Consider the following 21677-nt stretch of genomic DNA (forward strand, 5'->3'; position numbering starts at 1 on the left):
CAAATTAAATTATACTGATGGCTTATTTTATAACTTTTTGTGTTTGTTCGGTAACCTCAAAGGGACAGAAAGCTGGGAAAACAGGATTTCTGCTGGACCAGTGGATGTCTGTGGTCAGCTGTGGCCGGGAACGAGACTCTGGGACATGCTGAAGTGCTGTGAAGGACAGAGGAGAGGAGTAATACCGGGCTGCGAGCCTGACAAACCATGAAAGCCGACAAGAGCGAGGGCGGCGCTGCCCCGGGCCCCGGCCCTGCCCCACCTCCTGCCCCGGCTCCGGGCCCCGCCCCCCGCCCGCCCCTGTCCCGCCCCCTCTGCCGCCCCGCCCCTGCCCCCTCTGCGCCGCAGCGCTCCCCGCCCCTCGCGAAGCCGCCTGGCCACGCCCCGTCGCCTTGGTCCAATCGGCGCCGGCTCCACCCCCCCCCGCGGCCGGTCCCGCCCCACCCGGGCTCCGCCAATGGGAATGATGTCCCCGGCCCCGCCCCGCCCCGCGCGCGGGGCTCGCGCCGCTGGCGGGCCAGGCGCGGCCTGCACGTCGACGGGGGCGCGCGCGGCCGGTCGCTCCGGTCGCGCGCAGGCGCGCACGGGAGCCGGTGGCGGCGGCAGTAGCGGCGGCGGCGGCGGCGCAGCGGGGGCCGCCGCTCGGCTCGGCCGGCGCTGCGGATGGCGGAGCGGCGGTCGGCGGTGGCGCCCGGGCAGCGGCGCGGTGCCGGGGGAGGTGAGGTTCGGGTGCGGCGGCGGGAGCGCCCCGCGGGACCTGTCCAGGTCCTGACGCGGCGGCAGGTGCCGGTGGCGGCGGACTCGGCCGCCCCGCACCTGTTGAGCGCGGCGGGGCGGGGGGTGCCGGCCGCCGGCGTGGCGGGGCGCAGTGCGGCGCTGGGCCCGGCCGTGCCCGGCAGCGGGGCGGGGGCGGGCTCCCGGGCGGTCTTACCCGGCCAGGGGCCGCGGCGGCGGCGAAGCCATTTTGAGGGGGTGGTGGCGCGGCGGGAAGTTTGGCCCCGGTCGCCCACCCCGGTGGAGCCACCCGGCGGGGCCGGCCGCCGAGCCCGGCGTCTTCTCCTGCCTCCCTGGGATGCGGCAGCCGCGGGGACCGCGGGGTGCCTGCTCTGCCCGGTGCTCCGCCGTCCGGCAGCCCGCTGCTGGCGGGGAAGGTGAACGCGGTGGCCTGGCCGCCCGTCCCTGCCCTTCCCCCGGCTGCCGTCCGGCCACCCGGGACCGGCGTGCCCCCTCCGGTGGAGCCGGGGCTGGCTGCGCCCCCCCCCGGCACCCGCTGCCCGCCTTCTGCAGCGGGGAAGGCGGGCACGTCCTTGCGAGAGCAGCTCGGGCGTAAAATGCGGGTTCCCCTCGCAGTGTCTCTCTGCCCTAGCTGGGCAAGGTACCCTACCAGCCTTTTTTTTTTTTTTTTTCTTAGCGTGCAATCTGTTGCTTTGGCCACTGATGGGTTTGGGTTTTCTGATTCCTCCTGGATTTGGGAATAAGACCGTGGTTGCAATAGCCGTTACTGTGCAAAAAGTCTGGTTTGCTTAAAAAACATTCACGCGTGTTTTTAAAAATTGAGGCATGTCGAGTTCCCCCCAAAGGGTGCCTGGCTGGCCTGTGGCTGAGAGGCGGCTGCTGGCCTGATCCAGCCCTGCTTTCTGCCCCAGTCTTCACCCTGGATGGACCCCTCAAAACTCAGGGTAAGGGAGCACTAGTGGCACTTGGCTGGAGAGGAGCCTGCGAAGCCGTCGGGACTCTGGGCTCAGTCTGGTGAAACCACAAAACAGATCGATAAGCGGTGTGGCTGACAACAGCCAGGCTGGTCGTTAGAAACATGCTTGGCCTGGGCTTTTATTTAGTTCTTTGGGCAGATACATCTGCATGCAGGAGCCTAGCCTCTTTTTTTTTTTTTTGGCCATCTCCAGTAGGTTCTTCCAAGCAGCAGCAAACCACAGTTGATCTTTTTATGCTGAGCTGTAGCAGATTTGAGTCCCGGGGCTCTGAATGCGGTGCTGCTACTCAAGGGTGCTCGCCACTGTTTGTTGCACGTTTATTCCTTCGGGAATCTTTTCCGTTGGTAAATTAAAACTTCCTGGTTTTTGCAGCATAATAAAAGATTGTGGTTTTTTTTTTTTTCTTTGGCATGCACAAGCAGTGATGAGCTCGCCCCAGCTGTTGGACTCTTATGGACATGCCGCTTGCTCTGCGAGTTACCTGTCACCACCATTCGAGCGTCACACAAGTGAGGCCGTAGCGTTGTTCTCTGAGCTGTTATACTGGAGAGTGGCAGTAGGCCAACCTACAGAGCGCAGAAGATGTTTAGAATAATTAGTGATGAAACACCCTTTTAAAATAATTGTTTGGTTTTATCTAGCACTCAATTGTAGTGCTATCTACCTCTAAAAATAGGCAGGCCTCCTGTGTAATGAGTCTTGTAGTATAAACAGTCATGTTTTGAATGACTGTTGTTACTTTTAGGATGTCCAAGATAGATGCTTTTGGGGGTTTTGCCAAATCCTCTGTCTGTTTAACTTTTTTTTTTTTCTGCAGCAAATAATGTGGTTCTTGGCCCTTATGGCGTGTAGTTGTGCAATGATCAGAGGAGAAGCTCAGTAACCCTCACTGTTCGGGGCTGGCGCAGCAGGACAGAAAGATTCCCACCACTCCTCTGGCAACCCAAGGTCAAACAGCCCTGTCTTTCACAAAATTCATGCTCTGTACGCTGCCACGTTCACAGAAATGTGGCCAGCAGTTAGGTTTGACAGATGACTGTGCATCACTTTTGCTTTGAGGTGCTGTCCTCAGTTAATTCAGTGCAGAGCTCCATCCGCTGGCATTTGTCTCTGCTGGTAAGTCCAGGGTTTTTGTGCGATGAAGGGAGAGCAGCTCAGGCGTGATCGTACTCATGCTGCTTGCACTGGTGTGCTCGCCCCGTGCTCTTTGTCACAGCACTCAGCTTCCCAAGGACAGCCTCTCGGGACGCCTTCCCCCAGTTTGCTGAGGCACAGCTGCATGAATGTGCAATTCTTCCTTTCAGTAATTAAGAAGAAGGATTGTGTGATGAATTTCTCATGTTTTGCCATATGGTTTATCAGGGCATAACAGATGAGCTGTGCCCCTAACCCTCATGCACACATGCTTTGTAAAGTTTCTTTCCAGCAGCCAGTGTGCTGGCTGAGGCTTCTCTGGTGTGGCTTGTGTGTGAAACCACTGGCTCCTCAGCTCAAGGGAAAGCATCCCAGCTTTTTCAGCAGGAGGAAAATTTGTTTTATGAAGACTTGTTTTCTGAGAAGGTACCATAGCGACATGGTGCTTAGTGTTTGGAGCAGGAAGTGTCTCATAGCTTTGCTCACACTGCGCTCGTGGACCCCGGGCCATTTTAATATTTGCCCCTAGCTTATTCAGATTTATCTGCTCTGATGAAAATTTAGTGCCCTTTTGTGGGCTGTATGTGGTTTGGGAATGGAAGTACAGTGCCATAAGCCTTCAAGTGGAAGGCCTCTTGCTTGCTATGAGCATGTAAGTCTTCTAGAGTACTTTCATCTTGTTTATTATAAACAAGTGGGACTTTTTTTTTTCCTCTTTTAAAAGCCAACTGTGTTTTGACTTAAGTGAGTAAAGCCTTCTAAATGGCTGGTCTTACTAGCTCAGACAGGTCGTCGCAGTTTGGGGCTGCACCCAGGTCAGGCTCTGCTCCTCTCCAGCATCTCTGCACTCGGCATACCCCACACTGGTGCCTTCAGCTGTTTGCAGTCAGTCACCTGCTCAGAGATCCTGTGTGGGAATGAGGAGTTCCTGTCAGACAGGGTGATGGCAAACACTCGTGTGGGAGAGCTGTGGGACACACCAGAAATGCTACGTGCCCTCTAAGCAACTCATCATCAGTGGTTTTGGGGTGTCATCTGTGACTTGAGGAAGTTTTGGGGATGACAGTGGTGGGTGTGCCTCTGGTGAAAAGCATTGCTCTGGCCACAGGCACTGAATGAGTGTGTTAGAGCTTCTCTGTGCCAGGATGACTTTAGGCAACGCTGAAATAGTGTCTCCAGGTGCTGGCAGTGAGCGTGGCTTGTCAGGGTGATGCCTCCTACATTTGAAATCAGGTCAGGGGGTGCAGGACCCTGACACGTTAGGTGAGGATCTTTGCTTGAATGTCTGAGGACATGGGCTGATGAAGAGAGACATGTAGCACTTGCTGTTTCTGCAACTTCTGAAACCAGTAAGTGCTTGGCACCTTTGAAATTCAAGCAATCCAGCTGCCATGCTATGGATTTCAGTTTAAGTTTAAGTACCAAATATTAAAACTGTGGTTTTGGACTGTATTTATCAGTAGAAGCTGTTATTTATGTACCTTGGTTTTAAAGGAGATACCTTTATAGTAGAAATGATGTAGTGTGACCCAAAAAAAAAAAAGCTCAGCAAATTGATTATGTAAGCAAATGAAGTGACACTTTAAAGCCAGTTCCTTTCCTGTTTGCATACATTGTGGCTGTTTTTTGCTCTTTCCTACCATTTAACAACAGAGTGCATTTTTTCAGTCCTTTTAGTGAATGTTTTTTGTATGGTAGGTATGAGAAATATTTGTTTTCACAAGTTGAATCCTTGAAGAGGTCATCAGCAGGCTCTGGAAGCTGGCAGGAGCCAGCTGTGAGTATCGAGGTCTGTAGCTGACCAAAACAGCAGCACATCTGTGCATTTAAAAATAATAATAAAAAAAGAAAAAAAAGAAGAAACCTACGTAACTGATATTACTCTGGGAGCTGAGCTTGTCTTGGAGCAATGCTCCAGACAGCCGTCCTCTCAAGGATATCTGGTTGCAAAGGGAATTGGAATCTTTTTACGTCCTGTGCCTCTGGGTCAGCCACGGCGTTTGTCTGTCCCCGTGCAAAGGGAATTCATTGCCTTCACAAAAGCTGCGCTTTGGTTTACCTTGAGCCTCCTGTGCCAGCAGGGAGTGTGGGCCTGAGTCAGTGTTGGCTGCCGAGGGCTGTGACTCAGTGCTGTACCCTTGGATGAACGGCCAGCCTGCTGCCAGCAGAGCCAGGGAATAACCTGATTACAGAGGTGTCCTCAGTGGGTATCTGCGGATTAGAGGGGTCTGGGAATGTCGGGCTGCTTTCGGTAAATATGTGTGTGTTGGTGGAAGTTGGTTGTTACTGAGCTTTTATATGTGATTCCAGGCATCTGTGAAAGTGCCAGGAAGCTCGGAGGCCAGAAGCTTCTTTCCTTTGTAATGGTGTTACAGTTTTATTTCTTTGTGGGATGTGTTGTTTTTTTAAATTTTATTTTAATTAATTTTAATTATTTTACTTACAAGCTTAAGGAGGAAATGTGCTTTGTTTTCCTTGGGGAAAAATCTCTTTGCTGATGCTGTAGGGTTAGGTCTCTGTATTTCTGTCTCTTAAAGTAAAGATACTCTCCATGTTTTTAAGTCAGAATTGCCTCATGAACAAATGTTTATGGGGAACTCCTGCCACACCTGTATGTTTCTGAGCTCAATTTCCCATTGCATAAGCATCACACTGGCAGTGCTCCTGAATGAAAAGGGTCAACACATTGAAAAGTCCATCAAATTTGACAAGAGGGTAGAGATGGCAGAGGTAAGTGCTGAGAAGTTGTGCGAGGACAGGAATCTGCATGGAGGAAATTCTCAGGTTAGTGCTCTGCTGGAAGAAAAGTTGTTGGCTGAGTGCTCATATTAGACATCAGAGGATCTTCATGGTAGGGAGACAAACAGGAAAGTGAGTTTTATAAGTAGTTCCAGTAGAAGCTGTTTCCTTAAAATCCTTGTTTTCCTTTGTGAAAGTGGTGAGGAGTGATCTGATGAGCAATATTGCATTGTCATAGGTGATAGAAGAAAACAAAAGGGTTTGGGTACCGTTTTTCACCCTGACCCTTGGGGCTGAAGTTGGAGTGAAGATTTTAAATTTCACTGTAAAGGCTTTTTCAGTAGTCTGGGAAAATGTCCTTTTATAGGTGCCACGTAACCGCTTGGGTCAGGATTTTTCTGCGCAGAGTGCTTTTGGCAGAAATGCAAGAGGAAGGTCTGCTCAGGGTATTGAAGAGTATTGCCTTTTTCCTGTTTGCACCAGTACAAATTTAAGATATTTATACTGATGTTCTTTTCCATTTTGGTTTCTGAGGCTTTTCCTTTGTGAGACACACTGAAACAGGACTTTTTTTTTTTTTTTTAATTTATTTGTAGTTTAAAGAGATTTTAACAGAATGGAGCTCTTGGACCCGTGTCTTGAGTCTTGTGGTTAAGATGCTGAGTATCCTGAGTATTCACATTCAAGGAAAGCATGGGAGGAATATACTGTGTTTTGAATTTAAAGGAAGGTAGAAATATTCCTCATTTGGTGATGAGTTCGGTGTTGCACATCAGGGTGTGTTCTCTGATTACCTTGCTGTCTGTTGATTTTGTTACTATAATATTTTGTCACATAAGCAATTTTGTGATGGGCCTTTGGTAATATTAGGCTTGAGGACTATACCAATGCCAATTTATCATTGTTCCAAACTCTACTTGCACTAGCACTCTTTTAATTTCCCAGTGGCTCTCACTGCTCCTTTCTGCTATTAATTTTGTCATATGAACTCTGGCAAGAGATGAACAGTTTAAAATTTGATCTAAAAGAGAACAAGCAAGTATGGAAAACATTAGTTTCTTTCCTTTGTCATATGTAGCATGTGAAAATGAAGTTTTTACATAGGGATTGTGAGGCAGCCTCACCTGTTTTTTCCCATTTAATCTGTTTTAAGTTCTGAGATTTGCAGAGATAATCAGTACCTGCCTCTTTCATTCTGAAGGGTTTCTGCTGAAAGTGTTCAGGGTGTCTAAAATGAGGTTGATTTTTATTTAGGTTGATTTACTCAGCTCCTCATCTTTATTTGCAAATGAGTCTTTTAACTTTTGCTACTTTTTTCCTTGCTTAATTATACTCTAATATTTGGGCACAGTTGCTGTGAAACTATTAGAGGGGAAAAAATTTCTCTGACTTGTTTCTTTCGATGCAGATTTTATAAAACTTTGTTTACAACACCTATTCTGAATCAAAAAGAGTTTTTGCTTTTCACCTCAAATATTGAACACAGCTACTGAGTACTTAGTAAGAAAAAAAAAGTCTTTATATGACTCCCAGTAAGAGCACAGTAAGATCTTTAATTCAAAAGGATGATCAGCCCTATGTTTTCATTAATAAAGTTTGCAAGTCCATGCAGATTAGCAGGAAAGTAACATGTGGACATCCCTAGCAGAGGACAGCTAGGGACAATATAAAAACCAAGGTACGAACTGTAAATCAGGAAATTTGTGCAGCAGAAATTACTTGGGAGAGTATTGAAGGAAAATATCTCTGCAGGCTTGCTCTGTTCTTGCAGCAGCTGTTGAGGGAAGAGTACAGCCCTCAGGATGATGGAGCCTTGGTATGGTCCACCCTGGATGCTATGAGGAGAATAGTAAGGAAAAAATGTATATTGATCAAAACCAGACTGAGATAACATATTTTAATGCCGTTTTTGTCCTTAGACTTGCCATGTTTTTCACAGCTAAAGATAGAGGATCGGTACTGGTATATTTAAGTCTCTGAAAAATGAGAAGAATGAACATAAGCCGATGGCTGAACTGTGCTTTGTTTGTGAGAAATATGTAATAAAGCTACTCCATGGGGGAACTGGGGTTATAGCCCTCCTCTGCTGCCCAAGTTTTAAAGCTTGCTCTTGACACACACAGGTAGCTCACATGGGAGACCAAAGGAGGAGGAGAAGGTAACTTCTCTTTTGTCAGGTGCTACTCACTTTTTTTAATCCTGATAGCCTTTGGTCAAGTTTACACCCTGGAAAGAACTTTGTAGCACATGTGTTTTATGGGTTTTCCATGCTATGGAAATTACTGAGGGGTTTTATGTAGAGAGTGTTTTAATGTGATAGCTGCTTAATCTGTATGAGAAATAGCATTGTTTTCTCACTTAAATGTTGGTAGTTTTGGTAGCTGAAACTTTTAATCTGGTTGAATGTCTCCTTTTGGACACTGACTCCATGCAGGTTTGCAGGACCTTGGACCTGTTGCCTGTGGAGTCTGCACAAAGTCTGGGTGCCATTTCAAACGTGTGGAGCTGCAGGCAACTATGAATTACAGTCATATTTCATGTTAAACTGGAATCATCTTTTCCAGTTAGGCTAAAACATGTTCTCTTTTTTTTTTTTTTTTTTTTCTCCTTAAGCTTTTCAGAGCAGCCGTGTGGCATGACACTTCCATTTTCTCAGCCACATTGGCTTTGATGTCTTCTCTAGAACTGCAGCCCCTCTCTTGGTTAGAAGCACTCTTGGAGCCAGCAAAGTCATCATTCAAGTGCTGAGAGCAGATGTGCTTTCCTGGGATTTAATGTGTATTATACAGACATTCTTGTAGTCGTATTTTTACAGATGCTTTTTATCTTCTGCCGCTTACCAGTACCAAGCAGTATTCTGCAGTTTGATGTCGTGTGATACTGTGTTCTGATAAGAAAGTGGAGCTGGAAATTAATGCTTAACTCAAACCAGTGATCCTGGCAGGTGTGTGTTGGGTGTGTGTGCTAGCACTTTAATTTGCATTGGAAACGTGCTTTTGGCAGTCTCCTGCTTATCTCCACCTCTGTGCTTCCCCTCGCATGGAGGAGCAAGCTGGGAGTGGGTGCCTGGGCTCCCTTTGGAGGATGGCGAGCGTAGAGATTAGCTCTAAGGGCACGCCTGCGACCTGTAAGTTTGTGATTGGATTGTGCCTCAATCACTAATGATCATTCAGCCTTTGATTAATTGGAAGCTAAATTGGGACCCTTTGCTGAGTTCGCAGCTCAGAATGTGAGACAGAGAAGTGCAGCTGACTGCAGCAAAAGCATGGAGGTCTGGTTGGGACCGTGTGTGCCTGTGCTTTTGGCAAAGTACAGACAAAGGGACAAGGTCTCCTAGACTAAAGAGCTTTCAAGGAAGTACAGAAAATCTGCTCTTAACTCTGTAACTGATCTGCTCAAACCGGTGGGGGCTTGAGCCCAGTAGTCTCCCCTCTATTTCCTGAGGACTATCAGGTTCTTCTATAATAGTAAAATCTGCAAAGTCTGATTTCCCCCCCCCCCCCCCGTGTCTTTGAACCTCTTTGCAAAAATCTGTGAAGTTATGTTAAACACAGCTCTGCTGTTTTCCATGATGATAATGAGTTGGAAATGCTTCCTGTCTGTGCAAAGGGTGCATTAGTCTCAAAGCCTTTGGGTGGTTTATCCCCGTTGATGCTTTTATATCAGAGTTGATTTCCATAGACCTCAGCACTGATGAATGCGGATAATGAGGGATAGCAAGTACTGTAGCTGTGTCTGTTTTTTTTCCTGGTGCAGCCTAGTTTCTCTTATCGCCTGAAAGCTATTCTTAGTAAGTGGTTGTTTTTTTTGAATTGAGTGAATAATCAGTATTTCATTCACTTTCCTTACATATGCTTAAATATAGTATTAACGTAATCTTCTTACATGCTTTTCCTCCTGCTGCTCCTGAGTTCATAAAGGAACCAGGTTTGCTGTTAATAAGATCTATGAATGAACTTGCCTGGAAGTAAAATAGTTCTTTCAAGCTTTGGCTCATATTTATTGCCAAGATGATAATTTATTTATATTTTTGGGAGATAGCATCATTCTTCATGCATATAACTTCTTGCACTGTGTCATCCCTGCTTGTTTTCTTTGGTGCTGTCGAGATTAATTTTTCTGTGTACAAATTCCTAGATATAGTCAGCGAAACGTTTTTTTTTCCCTGCTTTGAAAGTAAAATGACTGCCTGGTGGCAAACTTTCTATTTTCTCTTACAGGAGAGTTGATTGACTTGAGAAGACCAAGTTGGTGATTGACAGCTGTCAGTCTCCTCGTGCGGGAGCTTCTCACTCCTCCGCTCGGGTCCGAAGCCCCGCTGAGCCGGGGTGGGGGGTCGGGGAGCGCCGTGGGAGGCCTCGTCCCACAGGTCCACGGGCGCGGGTGGCTTCGGGGTCCCCCCGCGGCCGCCGGGGGGTGGGAGGGGGGCGGGAGCTCTCCGTGGTGCCGAGCGGGGCCCGAGCGGGCCCGGGGGCTGCCCTGTGTCCCCGCGGGAGGGCGGGCGGCAGCGCCCGCTGAGGGGTCGCATCGCCTGACGGAGACTTCAGCCCTCCCCACCGTCGGAGCTGTCGCCTGGGGGCTTGTTTTGGACATAGGCTGCTCACCCCACTTTGCCAAAGGTACAAAGTTCGTGTGGTTGCTTTTTTCAGCGGATCTGCTCCTCGCTCTGCTGACAGCTTCAGCACACTAGAAATATAAACTTTGAACGTTAGGCCATGGTCATGTTTCCTGGGAATGGACTAAATATAATTTAGCTTAAATAAATATAGCTAGTGTGCCTACAACTCCATACATTTTTCTCAGCCCCCTACGTCTCCCATCATTGCATTTCAGGTCATGATGACTAGCTTTTTTGTAGCCCAGATAATAACTGGTGCTATTAGACAGTATTCCCAACTCCACTGTTCATTTGCCATTTCCTTTGGCCTCCTCGTGCATTTTTTCTTAGGCAAAATCGCTTGCTTTTCACATAGGGTTCGGTTTGGTGTAACAGTCAGCAGGTGAGATCTCAATCAAAACTGAACCACAATACTTCTGAGGCCGGTTTTGCCAGCCCTGTTGGGAACATGTGCAGCTTCTCTCAACATCAGGGGTGCCCTTGCTGGCTCTTTCAGCATAAGCCTGCTTCAAATTCACAGTTGTCCTTTGTTCTTCTTTTGATCCATTCTTTCCTCAGTAACTCATTCAAGAGGTTTACTTTAAGAGAAAGTTGGCTTTCCAGTCTTAAGCAAGCTTCCCTGATAGCTGTGAGAACATTTTCTAAATAGCTGCTCTTGATTGCTTTAAGTGAATGTGGAAGAGACTAGAAATACAACATTTGATTCTTGCGATAAAAGCTCTGTTGAGGAATATGGCTATTGACTGTTATTCTCTTGCCAGAGCATCACCTGATCTATACGACTGCTTGGACAAAACAGGCTGCTTTGAATCCTAAAGAAAGAAAAAAAAAAAAAGCCAATATTTTGAAGGTCATAGCTTTTATAGTGCAGTGGTAGAAAGCAGGGAAAGGAATTGTTCTCCTGGTAGCTTTCAGTGTAACATAGCTCCTCAGCATTAGCTAATGTTTTGGCTTTGGTATTCGTGCTGCTCCCTGGCTTGCATGCCTTTCTTGCCTTCTTCTAGTGGTTTCTTGCATAGGTTTGGTACATTGCTGTAGTCCAAATGGGCCATAAGTTGTAAAACAAGCGTATTAATCAGGACAGGATAGTTCCTTTGCCTGGGAAGAGGTAGGAAGCACTAATGCTGACCATTTAGCTGCAGGTTTTGCTCTGATTAGGAGACCCAGAAGAGTGACTAGACAGTGGACTGTTCTGACAGAATGTGAGTGAATTGTTTAAAATGGAATACTGCACTGCCACTGTAAAGTATTTGCTGCTCTTGCTGTTGAGCCATAATCATCATCTTGTGTAAGTCTTAACTGTACCCATAACCAGCTCTGTGCCTGCAGAACGTTGGGGAAGGTTGATGACTATGGTGGTTCTGAGCCCTGTACAGGTCCCTCTGATAAGGAGATATGGTGGTTGTCCCATGAAATGTGAAAACAGCAGAGCCCTCTGAGTGATCTGAAAACAGCAGCCCCCCAGATGTGCAGAAGTCTGGGAAAGTGAGCCTAAATGTATATTTTTGCATCCACTGGTACTTAAAATGCATGCAAGCTCCTCTTACTCCTGGACTTCAAGTGTACATTGTTCTGGCAAATTGGTAGTGAATACTGCCTTAATGTGTGTGCAATGAGATAGTTTTGAATAAATGACTTTTGGATCTGTGTTAGAAGGCTGCTGGCATTCTTACTGGAGGTTTTCACCTTACAAAGCTAAAGCCTTAGTTTCTTGTATAATGCATGTTCACATTGCATAGGTTATCCTTCAGAGAACAGCTAAACTCCCTGCATTTCTGAATCAATAGCTGCTTCTTTACTTCATGCAGAAAATGCATGCAGTAAATGCATGTATATGAAATATGTGCATATATATGTGTTTTTATGCTCATTACTTTGTCCAGAATAAAAAATTCAGATTAGAAATAATTTAGATACAGTAAAAGGATACTTATGTAGGTGCATAATCTAAATTCCACTCGATAACATATTTTTTGCACAGAGGAACTGATGTACTCCTTGTTTTGGTGGCTGAGATCGCTTAGGTACTCTTGATTGCACTAAATGGCTCTTTCACTCTGTAGTTCTGTTGTACTGAACCTGAAGCAACTTTTATGTCTTGAGTTATTTGCTCCCCTGTGTCAATGTGCCAGGGGAATGGGGAATTTCCACCCTATTGCAGGAGCAGATGCAGCATAGTCTGTACAGAAGCAGTGCTTGTCTCTGTTAATCGTTTGCTGTTTTTCAGTTCTTGGGGACCTATGATGGGGTGGTCTTCAGATCTTATGTTTGTGTTGGTGTATGTGTGGGAAGTGGCAGAGATGTAGGGGGGATGTGGTGGCAGTACATACATACAGGTATGTGTGTGCCCCATGAGGTGGGGAGGGTGGCAGTAGCATCCTGTACCGCAGCAGGCAGCTTGGATGGCACTGCAGTGCTGGAGTGGAACTGCAACGGGGCAGGGGAAGAAAGAGACGTTCGCTCTGGTTTCCAGCAAAATAACAGGGAGATAGCCCTTGTGCTCCAGGTGAAGGCTGGCTTCCCTCAGCTTCTGCGTCCTTCCTTCCCTGGGGGCTTGGGGCTGGCCAGCAGCTGGGTGACGTTCAGCTGCTGCCCTCCCACCGCACACATGGGATGCTGGCAGCTCTCTCCTCCTCGGGCCACCTGGAAATGCTTTCTGAAAGGCTGTAGAAAAGGTGCTTCTGGCTAATACAGTGTAGTCCTTGGTCTACCGTCATCTGCAGCATGTATATCAATTCTGTCTGAAAAGCAGAATTATTTCTTATCTTGATACAAAAACCCTTCAGGTTTTCCTTCCAGGACAGATAAATGCTTCCCTTTTTCCCGCGCCCCCCTGTATTTGGCACAGTCATACTCTGATTTCTTTTCTTAGACTGAGCAGCTTTTGGGAGACTTCCCTCAAACTCCCTGTGCCAAACACCCTGTAGTCCTTCTCTGTTTGCCTTCTGCTCTGAAATGATACTGATTTGCAGGAGATGGTGAAGATGGGCAGGCTCCTGTATGCGATTTTGCTGTGCCTCATGCAGTGATAAATTCCTGATATAAATAATTCTTCTGTATTGGTAAATTTTCCCCAACAAAATGTCCCTTCTGGCAGAACCCCGTCCTCTCTCTTTTTTAAGCCCTATGATTCTGAAAGTCGCTGTCATCACTGCAGAACTAGTTAATTATTATGGTGTTCTATCAAATACCATCCTGATTTATTTTAAATGATATGAGTGGTATAAATTCCAACTCTGTCACTTGCCCATCCGATGGTGATGTTTGGAAGAATGTGGGATTTCTTGAGAGGGAGACATTGATAAAAGTAATTTGAAAATCTAGATGAGGTCAGTACACCTTCTTCTAACCAATGCTTCACTGATTCACTCGAGATCTCTAGTAAATGATAACACACAGTTGGACTGTTGGAGTCCCATGGGGTATGTGGTCCTCTCTGATGCTTCTCCTTCTGTTGCTCATCAAGGCTTTCTCTTTGGCCAGTCTTATTTAACAGTTGGTTCAACTAATCTATAGAGGAGTTAATTCCTATTCAAAGTGGGTTTTTTCTTCTAAAAATCATTTTTGCGTCTTCTACCATCAATATTTCCCCAGCTTCCCCAGTTATCACAAGGCTGCATTGTTTATGAATCAGCAAAACACTTTTGTGGGTTCAAAATGAAATCCCATCCAAGTGAACGGCAGTAGCAGAAATACAGGCTTTACACTAGCTAGGGAATACAGATATTGACAGCAGCACAGATGAAAGTAAGCATAGAAGTACTGAAGTCAAGCAACCGGTGTGGAAACAACAAAAAAACCCCACTAAGATGTTGTAATTATGCTAATTTGAAGCTCAGTATGTGTAACTGAAATGCTATTTTTCTCACTCATTATTAAGACTTAGATTTGATTAACTCATGGGGGTAAAAAAAAACCCCATGTGGCTTATATTTTTGTCCCTTTTTTTAGGACTGAAATTTCTTCACCTCTCTTTTTGACATGAATGGTAGTACCTGTTACTACCGTAGTATAGTTTTGTGAGTCACCACCATTTAAGTAACTCTACCCCCCTGCTCTCAAGGAAAATGAATTTATTTAGAAAGTATTCTTGTCTATAAGTACACACAGGGTGGACCTGCCCCCCCCCCCCCCCCCCCCCAAAAAAAAAAAAAAAAAAAAAGAGGATGGCATTTGGCATAAGAATCAAGAGATTAGCTACCTAGGAACCAGTTTATCATGGAAAATGAGATTTGCTGTGAGTGACCTGTGGCAGTTAGAGGAAATACCACTTCTCTGACTTGTTAGTCAAGGGGAGAGCCAGCCCCAAAGTTCCTGTGAAGTTATAAGAGACTTGTACTTTGCAAAGACAAATCACCCAGCTTTTGTGGAGAAATACTTACCTTCATGCCGTGCCATTTAATCATTTTGATTTTGGGGATCATTTGGATTCTATATTCAGATTTTTTTGCTGAATGCTGTAGACACAAAATCTGATAGCCATAAATTTACTTCAGCTTCAGCATGTGCTGAGTTCTGCATTCAATGTTAAACACTGTATTTTGTATTTTTTTTCTGGCTTTGTTGGATTAACCTGAATATTGGTAGCTTGAATCATAAGCCAGCCTTTGCTCCACTGGGAGGGGAAAAGCACAGCTTGATGGTTAAGGGCACTGCATTGCCACATCTTCCAGCTTGGTGAGTGCTCACTGAGTGCCAGCCTGGCTGTGGCTGCACCGAGAGCTGCAGCACCTCGAGACCTGGCGCAGCTCCTGGTGCATAGCTGTAGCAGGCATTGCATCTGGGTAAAGCTAAGCCACTTAGGATGCTCCTGGAAAAAAGCACAAGCAGTATGGGAATCCCCGTGCTCTGGGAAGCCATGCAGCACCAGACGTCAGCTCAACAGCCCACAAACACAGGGCAAGGTGGGGTTTTGTGTGTAAGTTTGGTGAAGCATTTTGTATTTCATATGGACCAGTGAAGTGCATTATTTCAGCTTGCTGCATTTTGAACATTTGTGTTTCTATTCAAGATTACAGTCTTTAACCAAATTTTTTCAGCCCTATTATTTATTTTTTTTTTTTAATGGAACACAGAAAAGTGAAGAAAAAATTTGATCTGTATCTGAAACGTTCATCACTGAGTGATTAATTCTCCCCCTTTTACTTATATTATGTGTAGTTTCAGATTGTCTTGCTAGGAGATTCTTCGGGCCACTTTGTATAATTTAGTTAGCAAATAAAGTAGGCATATGTTTTTCTGCTGTCATTAACCTAATTTCTTTTGGCTATCAGGAACAACTTTTAATACTCAGCAAGAGATATTATATTGTCTTAAAAGGTACTTATCAAATTTTACCTGAACTCAAAAAGACTAATGAAAATGAGCCTATGAGTTACCTACTGACAACTCAACCTATGGGGGTAATGCATCAAAATTGTCTTCTGTAGTGAGTGTATCAAGACAGTGACTCAAGACAAGTTTTTGTCCGGTTGCCTTCAGCTGTGGTTTCTGCTCAAGAATCACAACATGGAAGACTTTTCAGACCTTTTTCTGTATGCAAGTAATCCAAGCCAAGGGTCTGTTCTGGACATGCAATCCTGGCCTGCGTCCAGATCATACCAACATCCTCCCTCTCTCTTTCTCTCCTCCTGCCTTATCCAAACTCTGCTGGGTGTTTCCCTTGCTGGTTTTCTCGAACTTGGGGATGTATTACAGTTTCTTGAGTAAGAAGGTGGTAAGTACCGTTTCTGCACAACGTGGCTGTAAAATGTCTAATGTTCTGTGATGGCAAACACTCTGCCCACACACCAGAGTGGTGCTGGAAGTCAGATTTTACACCATAAGTGTGGTTGGTGTTTTATTTTTTTTTTACATACAGATATTTAATGTTGAATAACACAAGGAACTACTCTGGAAGGGACAGTTTGAGTCAGTCTTGTGTTAGAGAGATCCCCGAGAGCCAGCTGCCACTGCCAGGTCCCAAGGATGGTTTCCAGAACCTCAGAAGACTGACTGGGAGTTGAGCCCTCTCAAAAGTTAGCTTGAAGTTCCTAAAAACTGCTCGTATTTGTAGTGAGGGAAAAGCAGAAATGTGATTTTAGAAGTGAAAGGTAACACTTTCATATTCTTAGAAGTCCAGAAGCTGGTTCCTTCAGAAACATTGCAGTGACGAGACACACACAAAAATCCTGGAAGCTGCCACCATGGAACTGCAGACTGTTGGCAAGACTGGAGTTATAAACATGGGGTGCCTCAAGTCTGGCTTGCCGAGGCTGCTGCCCTGCGCTCTCCCTGCGTGCTGCGATGGCCTGAGAGCAGACCTCTGCAGGGAAGAAAACACAATTTAAGATGAGGGTGTTGTTTTATGGTTCCCTGCTGCATTGAGGCACTGGATCTGATCCCCCTTTCCTCACCTTGTGCAGCAAGGCGAGGGCTGCCAGGTGCCTGCAGGTAGGTCAGAGTCCTTGCTTGTGAGCCAGCCCCAAGGCTGGGCTGTGAAAACAGCTGCAGCCAGACTGGGATGGCAGAGAAGAGCAGGGTGTGCTGGTATGCAAGTGATCCCATGTGTAGGAGGAGGGCAAAAGTTATGGCTCAGTGCAGCCTTTGGCAACTCTTCTCCTTCCCGGCTCCCTTGGAGGTTAGCCTGTCTCCGATTGCTCTCCCGCAGTCTCCAGCTCTGCCCAGCACACAAAATGGGTATATATGCCTAAGTAGGGAAGCAGCGAGAAGACAACTGACACGGATGTGTGATTTCCAGCTAATCACGCCCCGATCCTTTGTTTGGGAAAACAGTGTGATTTGGGTTTCTTCTGTGGTCTTTTAACTTCCCTGTGCATGGAGTTCCTGTAAAGTGCAAGTTAAAGGATTAAAGAGCTCTGAAACCCTCCCGTGTTAAATGCATAATGTTTATGTAAAAAATAATAATAGAGCATGCACCAGCAGCAACCGCAACCTTGAGTGCTTGAGTAGAGTGATAGCTGGGATGGCAGAGTACTTGCTGCTGTTGGGTGCCCTGGCTTTTGGTACATGCGTGCAATCCACGATTTTTGTTTCCCCGGTTTAGTTTGTGCTTCCTGGCTTTTTGTGCACAGTGGATGCAGTTTCATGCTGTTTCTCCCCGTGGGGGAAGCTGTTGGTAAGCTGCAGGCTGGTGGGGAATGGTTAGCGTTGTGTTTCCAGTCTGTACTCTTTTTACTGAAGCTGCAGCACCCTCTTCTGCTGTTTTATCTTCTTATAGGTGCTATAAACTGCAATCAAGTTGCCTTCTTCTCACTGATAAAATTAATGAAATTCATTGACTGGGCTACATCAGATGTTTTTTCCTGCAGTCATTGGTGTGCGGGGGTATGCCTGTGCCCCTTGGATCTTGTTGACAGGAGTGGGGTTTTTAATCTTCACATCACTTGGTGCAGATAGGTAACCCTAGTCTCGCTCAGTGCTCTGCTTTTAAGTCCAGCAATAAATTGTGTTGGTTCTTCAGGCTGCAGAAGTGGTCTGGGAGCTCCTAGCAAGTTGTCTCCTGTGTTAGCAGGTGCTGCTTGGTGTGGGCATGCTTCGTCCCACCTTTGGTGATCGCTGGTTTGTCTCCTGGCTGCATCAGCTTGTTATACCAGGAGGCTGGAGGCAGCTGACGTTAGCGGCTTGGCTATCCCATCCTGCATTTAAAAGTAGAAGTTTGTGAATAAGGTGCATTGTTTTGATGGTCCTGAAGCAATAAAATTTATTTAAGGACTGGGGGGAGTGACTTCTCATGGTAAAGGCTAGAGAAGACGTTGATACATCCTTAATGCAGGACATAACCTCATGGCTTTGAACACTATTAATCTAAGTGATAATTAGTTTGCATCTTTTTATTAAGCACTGATTCTGAGGCATTTTTTGGAAGTGTAATGTTAAGGTATAAAATGCTCAGATAAGTGCATCTTATCTTTGCCCTAGGGAAGAAGATTGAAAATAATCAGCCTGCCTTTTTCAGAAATCTTAAAAATATTGCTGTTGTTCAAAGGATGCACTCCTCTAGTATATGCTGAGCATATGTAGAACAAGAATGCAGGAGGTTTTACAGGTGTTTTTTTCGGGATGTTTTGAGCAGAACCCCCCGGTTGCTCATTGTAGCAGAGATAACAGCTTTCAGTGGCTGTCTCAGTTGGTGCAGGAACATCAACATCTTAGTGGAGCATCTTCCAGAGCCAGAACTGGTGCAGCTGGGTTGCTGTTGTCCCATCCCTGCCTGTCCTCTAGCCTAAAATTCTCATCCACAGTCTGTCTGTAGTCCACACTAATCTTTTTATTGTAGTATTGTCTAAAAAATACTAATACGGAACAGAGAAATTACTTTCAATTGATTTCTTAAATTCCTTCATCTTTCAAAAATTGCTGCTCGTCTTGAGATTGCACTATTGTACTATTTGAATTTGACTAATGTTTAAAACAGCTAAATGAGTAATGTAAATGTTTAAACATTAGCTATAGTGAAATAATGAACAACGAGATTAAAACCTACATTCACTTGAAGACATTTATAGTAATTTTGCTCGTGTGAATAATTTCTTTGACTTCAGTCACATTCTCTTCTAAGGTTAACTACTTTTATACATGGGATGTTATGGTCCTGTAGAAAGCAGGAGTGGCATTAAACTCTTTGATTTTGAAATAATGTTGTTTCAGAATTTAAATTTTATATTGAGACTTTAGGCTGTCATAAATATGAGTGCACCAACACATTGTTAATATAATTTTGCAAATGTAGGGGATCACAGAATTAAAAATCAGAAATGTAGATTTCCTTGCTGATGTTATGTGTATACATGAAACCATTTTTGGTGAGAGAATGTTTGAAAAACGAATTTAGGTCTGTATTTGTTCCTGAACAGGTTTGAATATTTGAGTGTTCCAGAATAAATGATGAATGTAATCTTATTTGATACTTGCAGCAAAAGCAGTAATAGCTTGGATATTACTTCATGGAGTAGCATACTTTTTTTTTTCCCCATGGTTACTAACCTGATTCCTGTTGCTTAATAGCTGCTGAATTTTTATTGCTTTTGAACTGTCAGTGAACTTGGTTTCAGTGTGTTACAAACAGTTGCTTTCTATATACAAGTTCAAAAAAAGAGTTTGTTTTATGCCAAGGGAAGGAGACACATTTGACAGCTTTGCATTGTGTATAAACTGCGCTTACTGCTTTTTCTAATTGCAGCATGTATGTCCTTTTTTCCTAAACTTTTTTTTTTTTCATTATGATGATTGGTTGCTAGTTGTTCTTAATTTATTTTAGAATTTCAAATGCGCAGCTCAGAAGGGATATAGGGATGGTGGTTTGGATTTGGGCTGTTATTTCACTAACTCAGGCTGACAAATTCGATATCATAGATGTCAAATTGTTTCTTCATATCTAGATGGAAAAACTATTTCCAGAGGAAAACTCAGTTCTGTAGTTGTGCTGTTAAACTTATAGTTTCTGGCAGAGACTCATCCCCTTTGTGTATGAAAAGACATACAATTTCTTTTATTGCAGGCTAACTCTATTGTTTTCTGGGGTCAGGAGCAAAATCTACTATGAAGGCACCTCTTCCTCATGTTCCCTGGGAGAGGAGGAGAAGAGGAGGAGTGGGAGCAAAGCCCTGGTAGCTGTTCACAGCTGGTCTCAAACTAGAGGCACACTTTGGAAACGGGTGGTGGCAGTTTGAAGCAGGAAATATTTCTGGTTGAAGGAGAAGAATCATAGAATCATTTAAGTTGGAAAAGACCTTTAAGATCATTGAGTCCAACTGTAAACCTAACACTGCCAAGTCCACCACTTGAAGATGGTATAGAAAAATACCAAGAGGGACAAATTCTAGAAATTAAATACAACCAACCAAGTCCCAGTCAGCTTCATTTGCTTTGCAACTGGATTATGTTGACACTTGCCCATGTCCCAGCAGAGGAATGGATGGATAGTTCAGGCTGGAATAAAGGTTTCTTCCAGCTGCTTGCCTTAATCTAGGGTTGAGAGGCAAGCCTAATTAATAAAAAACCTGCCTTCTCTGGTGCCGGGGGGGTGTGTGTGCGTGTGTGTGCAAATCAGTTAGCAAAACTCATGGCTGTGTCTGCATGAAAAATACACCATCTTCTGAGTTTCTTGTTTGACTTCTCTGTGAAACACCTTGACACAATCTGTGTCAGGGTGTAAACCGAGCAAAAATGAGCTGAGCAATGCTTTCCACCTCTAAACAGTGCTCTTTCCTGAGCCAGGGGTAAAATTAGAAGGACAGAGGAGGTCAGATTTAACATACCTGTGGTTTTTATCACGTGGACACCTGCAGCTGAGATGCCTCAGCAGTTTACCTGTGGTTTTCAACATTGGAAAAATAAAATAAATAGGAAAATAACTATGTAAAGATTGGAAATAGTGTTTTTTATAGTGAGTGCTTCCAGATAGTTACGTTGTGTTTGGGTGGTTCTTGCAGGTTTGTGTCTCAAGGTGGGACTCCTGGCCTTTGTGGGTGAGTGTTTTGGAGGGCTCTGCGACTGGCCATCCTTTTTTCCCCAAAATCTTACAGAACTGAATCAATGCTTCTAGCATATTGCAAATTTAAAGTATGTTGGAAAAATCACTGTAAGTTACTGGACGGGAGCACAGATGCATTTGTGTGTGTGCCCAACTCAAGGGTGCCTACTCCCTTTGACTTCTTCATGGGTGTCATGCCTGGGACCTGGGGCTGCAGCTACCTGTGAAGGAGCCTGGACAGGGCACCCCATCCTCTGACTCTGTGTCCCTGCCTGGTGGTGTGCCTCTAGTTCTTTGTGCTTGAGGAGGTGGGCCTGGGATGGGCTGATGGCTCCTGGGATGGGGCAGGGTGTTTGGGCAAGGTGGCAGTGACAGCTGGAGAGTTTGTCACAGGACCCCCACCACCTGTTCAGCCAAGGAGATCTTCATTGCCTTCAAGAAAGGAGATCTTCATTGCTCAAGGAGAGCCCTGGAATCCTTCTATCTCAAATATTTTAGAACTCTTTGACCAATGAAAACCTCAGAATTTTAGCTGGATGCACTTCTTAGTGCCTTTCTCATAAGGAGGCTTACAGAGAGCCAGCAAATTACCTCCAAGGAACTAGAGATGCTCTTTCATGCATGTGAGATGCAGTCTGTGTACTGAAGTTAGTTATATGTCTGTTTCAATTCTCATTGCCTCCAAACATTTTCAGTTCAACTTAAAAAAATTAGTATTTTCAGAAAGTCCTAAATGTCCAGTATGATTTGTTCTTCAAATGGGTTGCAAGTATCCTTTGCTGCCCTGGCAGAAATTATGTCGGGTGTGTTTCCAAACTTTTTTGTGTAAACTCATTAGTCATGTTTAGAAATGAAGCTGTCCAAAAGTTTATTGGTTTCCATTTGTTTTCTTTTCTAGTTGTTACTCCAGCCATGTGATGAAAAAGAACAACTCTTCTTGGGCTTACTTTTGAAGTCTTTATTGTACTCTTGTCTGTAGCAGGAGAAAAAACCTGTATTA

The 21677-nt window shown here is 45.2% G+C and overlaps 1 protein-coding gene across 1 annotated transcript in view; it reads left to right on the top strand.

Annotated features, from left to right (window-relative positions):
* The first annotated feature begins 615 nt into the window (after positions 1-615).
* ADARB1 (adenosine deaminase RNA specific B1) overlaps positions 616-21677 on the top strand; it is an 89024-nt gene continuing 67962 nt past the window's right edge. The window contains exon 1 of the mRNA XM_074910216.1: positions 616-718. The gene's annotated coding sequence lies outside the window, so the exon portion shown is untranslated. The remainder of the gene's footprint in view (positions 719-21677) is intronic.

This window comes from Athene noctua, chromosome 7, assembly GCF_965140245.1.
Source record: "Athene noctua chromosome 7, bAthNoc1.hap1.1, whole genome shotgun sequence".
In the NCBI taxonomy this organism is placed as follows: Eukaryota; Metazoa; Chordata; class Aves; order Strigiformes; family Strigidae; genus Athene; species Athene noctua.